The sequence below is a fragment of the Protopterus annectens genome, chromosome 1.part0, assembly GCF_019279795.1.
Source record: "Protopterus annectens isolate FY-2018-M chromosome 1.part0, PAN1.0, whole genome shotgun sequence".
Lineage (NCBI taxonomy): Eukaryota > Metazoa > Chordata > Ceratodontiformes > Protopteridae > Protopterus > Protopterus annectens.
The window spans coordinates 585,402,924-585,412,170 of record NC_056725.1 but is presented as its reverse complement, the minus strand read 5'-3'; the positions used below and the strand labels follow the sequence as shown (position 1 = coordinate 585,412,170).

Here is a 9,247-nt window from a genome sequence, read left to right as displayed (position 1 = left end):
AATTTTTGGTTTCCCCCTTTTCTCCAGCATTCCCCATTCTACAGGGCTAGATTGGTTCACTGATTTTCTTACCAAAGAAACCAACTTGGGCAACAATTTCATCAATCTAATCATTGATATGATGAACACGGTTTTAAACAACAACTTCATTTTCTTCAATGGGGAACTTTTTAAGCAGTTAAAAGGAGTGGCGATGGGGGCGTCCTGTGCCACCAACTATGCAAACGTGGTACTACACAGATGGGAACAGGAGCATATATTTGGCACCACTTGGGCACAGTTTCTCACCTTTTACTGCCGATACCTTGATGACATCTGCCTAATTTGGAATGGCACCGAAGACCAACTTTCGAGTTTCCTGCAACACATCAACAGCACTATGGATTTTCTGACCTTCACACACAGCATTGGCCATGAAGAATTGCATTACCTTGATGTCACTATCTACAGGGATCCTCAATCCTTGGAATTATATTCCAAGGTCTACAGGAAACCCACTTTTTCAAACTCTCTATTACACTATGAGAGTCAGCATCCGTTTTATCAAAAGAAGGGCATAGTAAAGGGACAACTTATAAGAGCATCAAGAATGTGCAGCAGATTTACTGACTTTCTAGAAGAGACCCAGAATCTACATTGTATGTTCACCGAAAGAGGTTACCCTGACAATCTGCTCAATTCACTAACGGATGAAATTCTTACTAAAAGAGACACCTTATATCCACCATTGCTTGGATATATGCAAGCGCAGATTCCCAACCTCACACAACAACAGAACAAAGAAAAGGATGGTAATTTTATTTACATTTTTTCCGACAATTCTGAACAAATTGAAACCATTGTATCCAAATATTGGTTTGTATTGGCTGGCAATGACGACTTTAGGAATATTATCCCGGACAAACCTAACTTTGTGAGGAAGAGGGGGCAAAACCTCAAAGAAATCTTTGAGAAAAAACTTGCAACTACCACTCATAACTCACAACACAACAAAGGCACCTTCAAATGTGGTGCCTGTAAGCAATGTCCTTTTATTATAAACAAATCTTACATCTACCTAAAATCCAGACACACTTGCATCAGATCCCCTGGCCACTTTTCCTGTGGAACCAAAGGAGTTGTTTACATTGGGCTTTGCACCACCTGTGGCGCCTTCTACATAGGTAAAACCGAGAGAGAATTCAGGAAAAGGTTGTATGAACATATTTATGACATTGAAAAGAAAAAGGAAAGCAATGCCTTTTTCAAACACTCACTTACATGTCTTAATTACAAACTGTCCTTCATGATCCTTGAGCAAGTGAATCCTAGCACTAGAGGAGGGGACTGGGAATCAACCTTGGAATACAGGGAGCTGATTTGGCAGCTCAGGTTAGATGCAGGTAGGCCTCCGGGGCTAAATGGTACACTCAGCATAGGCTCAGTATTGAAGCTTAGAAGGGCCAGGCTGTAGCATGTCTCATCATATTTCCACCACCCCACCCACTGCCTCACACTCATTTCACACACTTCTCATAACTTACCAATTGATGGTATCTATGTGTATCACAACATTAATTTTAAGATCAATCAAACTGCATTACACACATGCTTACCCCACTCAGTACTGCTGATCTCAAATCCATTTGGTTCACACACAACTCCTATTCTCATTGTTATTTTTATTTTTATTCATACTTTTAATACTGGTTCTTCCTTTTGTTGGATGATCTATGTATGTAATTTTAAAATCGTACCTATTTGGTCTATTAGTTATGTATAAGCAGTGCAGATGTCAAGTATATTTTATGTACATCTGAGTGATCTGTCTATTCATCTGCTCATGACATTTTAAACTGTTCTTTAATGAAATCCAGCTGTAATCAAACATGTGATCAATTAAGACCTTTATTTAAACAGTCGCCTCTTTGTAGGAAACTGTTTTTTGACTTGACAAAGCTTGGTATTACCCAAGCGAAAGCGCTTGTCTGATACTGCTGTCTGACACTACCGTTTTTTATTTACTGTCTTTGGTATTTTTTATCTAGTCACGGAATAAAGGATTTGCCTTTTTTACGAATTATTGTCTTCATTCCACGGTCTTGGTAGCTTTTTTTCCTGGTTTCGTTTGGCTTGCTTCTGGTTTTACTTGAATGCATGACATCAGCACTGGATGTAGTAGAAAAGATGTTGGGAGACCGGCATGAAATGGAGGTGTAGGCATGTGCAAGTATCAAAATACTTTCAGTCCATGGTTTTGGAGTTGTAACTGTAGGATACATGCTTCTGGTCTAATGCCTAGACACACACACACACACACACACACACACACACACACACACACACACACACACACACACACACACACACACACACACACACACACACACACACACACACTTGAGTGCAGTGAGAACAGAACCCCTACCTATGTACACAGACTACAGAACTCAGTAATTTATGCAAGTGCCACAGCACAAGTCTGACTTTACAAGGCTGCAGGCCAACTTATACTGCATGACATCAGCACTGGATGTAGTAGAAAAGATGTTGGGAGGTCTGCATGAAATGGAGGTGTAGGCATGTGCAAGTATCAAAATACTTTCAGTCCATGGTATTGGAGTGGTAACTGTAGGATACACGCTTCTGCTCTAATGCCTAGACACATGCACACACACACACACACACACACACACACACACACACACACACACACACACACACACACACACACACACACACACACACACACACACACACAGTTGACTGCAGTGAGAACAGAACCCTACCTAACAACACAGACTACAGAACTCAGTAATTTATGCAAGTGCCACAGCACAAGTCTGACTTTTACAAGGCTGCAGGCCAACTTATACTGCATGACATCAGCACTGGATGTAGTAGAAAAGATGTTGGGAGGCCTGCATGAAATGGATGTGTAGGCATGTGCAAGTATCAAAATACTTTCAGTCCATGGTATTGGAGTGGTAACTGTAGGATACATGCTTCTGCTCTTATGCCTAGACACACACACACACACACACACACACACACACACACACACACACACACACACACACACACACACACACACACACACACACACACACTTGACTGCAGTGAGAACAGAGCCCCTACCTAAGAACACAGACTACAGAACTCAATGCAAGTGCCAAAGCAAAAGTCTGACTTTTACAAGGCTGCAGGCCAACTTATATTGCATGACATCAGCACTGGATGTAGTAGAGAAGATGTTGGGAGGCTGGCATGTAATGGATGTGTATGCATGTGCAAGTATCAAAATACTGTCAGTCCATGGTATTGGAGTTGTAACTGTAGGATCCATGCTTCTGCTCTTATGCCTAGACACACACACACACACACACACACACACACACACACACACACACACACACACACACACACACACACACACACACACACACACACACACACACACACACACACACACACACACTTGACTGCAGTGAGAACAGAACCCCTACCTAAGTACACAGACTACAGAACTCAATAATTTATGCAAGTACCACATCACAAGTCTGACTTTTACAAGGCTGCAGGCCAACTTATAATGCATGACATCAGCACTGGATGTAGTAGAGAAGATGTTGGGAGGCCGGCATGAAATGGATGTGTAGGCATGTGCAAGTATCAAACTACTGTCAGTCCATGGTATTGGAGTGGTAACTGTAGGATATATGCTTTTGCTGTTATGCCTAGATGCACATACACACACACACACACACACACACACACACACACACACACACACACACACACACACACACACACACACACACACACACACACACTTGAGTGCAGTGAGAACAGAACCCCTACCTATGTACACAGACTACAGAACTCAGTAATTTATACAAGTGCCACAGCACAAGTCTGACTTTTACAAGGCTGCAGGCCAACTTATAATGCATGACATCAGCACTGGATGTAGTAGAGAAGATGTTGGGAGGCCGGCATGAAATGGATGTGTAGGCATGTGCAAGTATCAAAATACTTTCAGTCCATGGTATTGGAGTGGTAACTGTAGGATACATGCTTCTGCTCTAATGCCTAGACATACACACACACACACACACACACACACACACACACACACACACACACACACACACACACACACACACACACACACACTTGACTGCAGTGAGAACAGAACCCCTACCTAAGTACGCAGACTACAGAACTCAATAATTTATGCAAGTACCACAGCACAAGTCTGACTTTTAGAAGGCTGCAGGCCAACTTATAATGCATGACATCAGCACTGGATGTAGTAGAGAAGATGTTGGGAGGCTGGCATGTAATGGATGTGTATGCATGTGCAAGTATCAAAATACTGTCAGTCCATGGTATTGGAGTTGTAACTGTAGGATCCATGCTTCTGCTCTTATGCCTAGACACACACACACACACACACACACACACACACACACACACACACACACACACACACACACACACACACACACACACACACACACACACACACACACACTTGACTGCAGTGAGAACAGAACCCCTACCTAAGAACACAGACTACAGAACTCAGTAATTTATGCAACTGCCATGGCACAAGTCTGACTTTTACAAGGCTGCAGGCCAACTTATAATGCATGACATCAGCACTGGATGTAGTAGAGAAGATGTTGAGAGGCCTGCATGAAATGGATGTGTAGGCATGTGCAAGTATCAAAATACTTTCAGTCCATGGTATTGGAGTGGTAACTGTAGGATACATGCTTCTGGTCTAATGCCTAGACACACACACACACACACACACACACACACACACACACACACACACACACACACACACACACACACACACACACACACACACACACACACACTTGACTGCAGTGAGAACAGAACCCCTACCTAAGAACACAGACTACAGAACTCAGTGCAAGTGCCAAAGCAAAAGTCTGACTTTTACAAGGCTGCAGGCCAACTTATATTGCATGACATCAGCACTGGATGTAGTAGAGAAGATGTTGGGAGGCTGGCATGTAATGGATGTGTATGCATGTGCAAGTATCAAAATACTGTCAGTCCATGGTATTGGAGTTGTAACTGTAGGATCCATGATTTTGCTCTTATGCCTAGACACACACACACACACACACACACACACACACACACACACACACACACACACACACACACACACACACACACACACACTTGACTGCAGTGAGAACAGAACCCCTACCTAAGTACACAGACTACAGAACTCAATAATTTATGCAAGTACCACAGCACAAGTCTGACTTTTACAAGGCTGCAGGCCAACTTATAATGCATGACATCAGCACTGGATGTAGTAGAGAAGATGTTGGGAGGCCTGCATGAAATGGATGTGTAGGCATGTGCAAGTATCAAAATACTGTCAGTCCATGGTATTGGAGTGGTAACTGTAGGATACATGCTTCTGCTCTTATGCCTAGACACACACACACACACACACACACACACACACACACACACACACACACACACACACACACACACACACACACTTGACTGCAGTGAGAACAGAACCCCTACCTATGTACACAGACTACAGAACTCAGTAATTTATGCAAGTGCCACAGCACAAGTCTGACTTTTACAAGGCTGCAGGCCAACTTATACTGCATGACATCAGCACTGGATGTAGTAGAAAAGATGTTGGGAGGTCTGCATGAAATGGAGGTGTAGGCATGTGCAAGTATCAAAATACTTTCAGTCCATGGTATTGGAGTGGTAACTGTAGGATACATGCTTCTGCTCTAATGCCTAGACACACACACACACACACACACACACACACACACACACACACACACACACACACACACACACACACACACACACACACACACTTGACTGCAGTGAGAACAGAACCCCTACCTAAGTACACAGACTACAGAACTCAGTAATTTATGCAAGTGCCACAGCACAAGTCTGACTTTTACAAGGCTGCAGGCCAACTTATAATGCATGACATCAGCACTGGATGTAGTAGAAAAGATGTTGGGAGGCCTGCATGAAATGGATGTGTAGGCATGTGCAAGTATCAAAATACTGTCAGTCCATGGTATTGGAGTGGTAACTGTAGGATACATGCTTCTGCTCTTATGCCTAGACACACACACACACACACACACACACACACACACACACACACACACACACACACACACACACACACACACACACTTGACTGCAGTGAGAACAGAACCCTACCTAAGTACACAGACTACAGAACTCAGTAATTTATGCAAGTACCTCAGCACATGTCTGACTTTTACAAGGCTGCAGACCAACTTATAATGCATGACATCAGCATTGGATGTAGTAGGGAAGATGTTGGGAGGCCTGCATGAAATGGATGTGTAGGCATGTACAAGTATCAAAATACTTTCAGTCCATGGTATTGGAGTGGTAACTGTAGGTTACATGCTTCTGCTCATATGCCTAGACACACACACACACACACACACACACACACACACACACACACACACACACACACACACACACACACACACACACACACACACACACTTGACTGCAGTGAGAACAGAACCCCTAAGTTCACAGACTACAGAACTCAGTAATTGATGCAAGTGCCACAGCACAAGTCTGATTTATACAAGGCTATAGGCCAATTTATAATGCATGACTTCAGCACTGGATGCAGTAGAGAAGATGTTGACAGGCCTGCATGAAATGGATGTGTAGGCATGTGCAAGATTCAAAATACTTTCAGTCCATGGTATTGGAGTGGTAACTGTAGGATACATGCTTCTGCTCTAATGCCTAGACACACACACACACACACACACACACACACACACACACACACACACACACACACACACACACACACACACACACACACACACACACTTGACTGCAGTGAGAACAGAACCCCTACCTATGTACACAGACTACAGAACTCAGTAATTTATGCAAGTGCCACAGCACAAGTCTGACTTTTACAAGGCTGCAGGCCAACTTACAATGCATGACATCAGCACTGGATGTAGAAGGGAAGATGTTGGGAGTGCTGCATGAAATGGAGGTGTAGGCATGTGCAAGTATCAAAATACTTTCAGTCCATGGTTTTGGAGTTGTAACTGTAGGATACATGCTTCTGGTCTAATGCCTAGACATATGCGCACGCACACACACATACACACACACACACACACACACACACACACACACACACACACACACACACACACACACACACACACACACACACTTGAGTGCAGTGAGAACAGAACCCCTACCTATGCACACAGACTACAGATCTCAGTAATTTATGTAAGTGCCACAGCACAAGTCTGACTTCTACAAGGCTGCAGGCCAATTTATAATACATGACATCAGCACTGGATGTAGTAGAGAAGATGTTGAGAGGCATGCATGAAATGGATGTGTAGGCATAAGCAAGTATCAAAATACTTTCAGTCCATGGTATTGGAGTGGTAACTGTAGGATACATGCTTCTGCTCTAATGCCTAGACACATGCACACACACACACACACACACACACACACACACACACACACACACACATACACACAGACACACACACACACAAACACACACGCACGCGCACACTTTACTGCAGTGAGAACAGAATCCCTAAGTACACAGACTACAGAACTCAATAATTTATGCAAGTATCACATTACAAGTCTGACTTTTACAAGGCTGCAGGCCAACTTATAATGCATGACATCAGCACTGGATGCAATAGAGATGATGTTGGGAGGCCGGCATGAAATGGATGTGTAGGCATGTGCACGTATCAAACTACTGTCAGTCCATGGTATTGGAGTGGTAACTGTAGGATACATGCTTCTGCTCTTATGCCTAGACACACACACACACACACACACACACACACACACACACACACACACACACACACACACACACACACACACACACACACACACACACACTTGACTGCAGTGAGAACAGAACCCCTACCTATGTACACAGACTACAGAACTCAGTAATTTATGCAAGTGCCACAGCACAAGTCTGACTTTTACAAGGCTGCAGGCCAACTTATAATGCATGACATCAGCACTGGATGTAGTAGAAAAGATGTTGGGAGGCCGGCATGAAATGGAGGTGTAGGCATGTGCAAGTATCAAAATACTTTCAGTCCATGGTATTGGAGTGGTAACTGTAGGATACATGCTTCTGGTCTAATGCCTAGACATACACACACACACACACACACACACACACACACACACACACACACACACACACACACACACACACACACACACACACACACACACAGTTGACTGCAGTGAGAACAGAACCCCTACCTAAGAACACAGACTACAGAACTCAATAATTTATGCAAGTGCCAAAGCAAAAGTCTGACTTTTACAAGGCTGCAGGCCAACTTATATTGCATGACATCAGCACTGGATGTAGTAGAGAAGATGTTGGGAGGCTGGCATGTAATGGATGTGTATGCATGTGCAAGTATCAAAATACTGTCAGTCCATGGTATTGGAGTTGTAACTGTAGGATCCATGCTTCTGCTCTTATGCCTAGACACACACACACACACACACACACACACACACACACACACACACACACACACACACACACACACACACACACACACACACACACACACACACACTTGACTGCAGTGAGAACAGAACCCCTACCTAAGAACACAGACTACAGAACTCTGTGCAAGTGCCAAAGCAAAAGTCTGACTTTTACAAGGCTGCAGGCAAACTTGTATTGCATGACATCAGCACTGGATGTAGTAGAGAAGATTTTGGGAGGCTGGCATGAAATGGATGTGTAGGCGTGTGCAAGTATCAAAATACTGTCAGTCCATGGTATTGGAGTGGTAACTGTAGGATCCATGCTTCTGCTCTTATGCCTAGACACACACACACACACACACACACACACACACACACACACACACACACACACACACACACACACACACACACACACACACACACACACACACACACACACGCACACTTGACTGCAGTGAGAACAGAACCCCTACCTAAGTACACAGACTACAAAACTCAATAATTTATGCAAGTACCACATCACAAGTCTGACTTTTACAAGGCTGCAGGCCAACTTATACTGCACGACATCAGCACTGGATGTAGCAGAAAAGATGTTGGGAGGTCTGCATGAAATGGAGGTGTAGGCATGTGC

At 43.7% G+C, this 9,247-nt stretch overlaps 1 protein-coding gene across 1 annotated transcript in view; it reads left to right on the top strand.

The window, feature by feature from the left end:
* The window catches only part of TGFB2 (transforming growth factor beta 2), a 903,020-nt gene that overhangs the window by 56,673 nt on the left and 837,100 nt on the right, over positions 1 to 9,247 (top strand). The gene's annotated exons all lie outside the window — the stretch shown is intronic.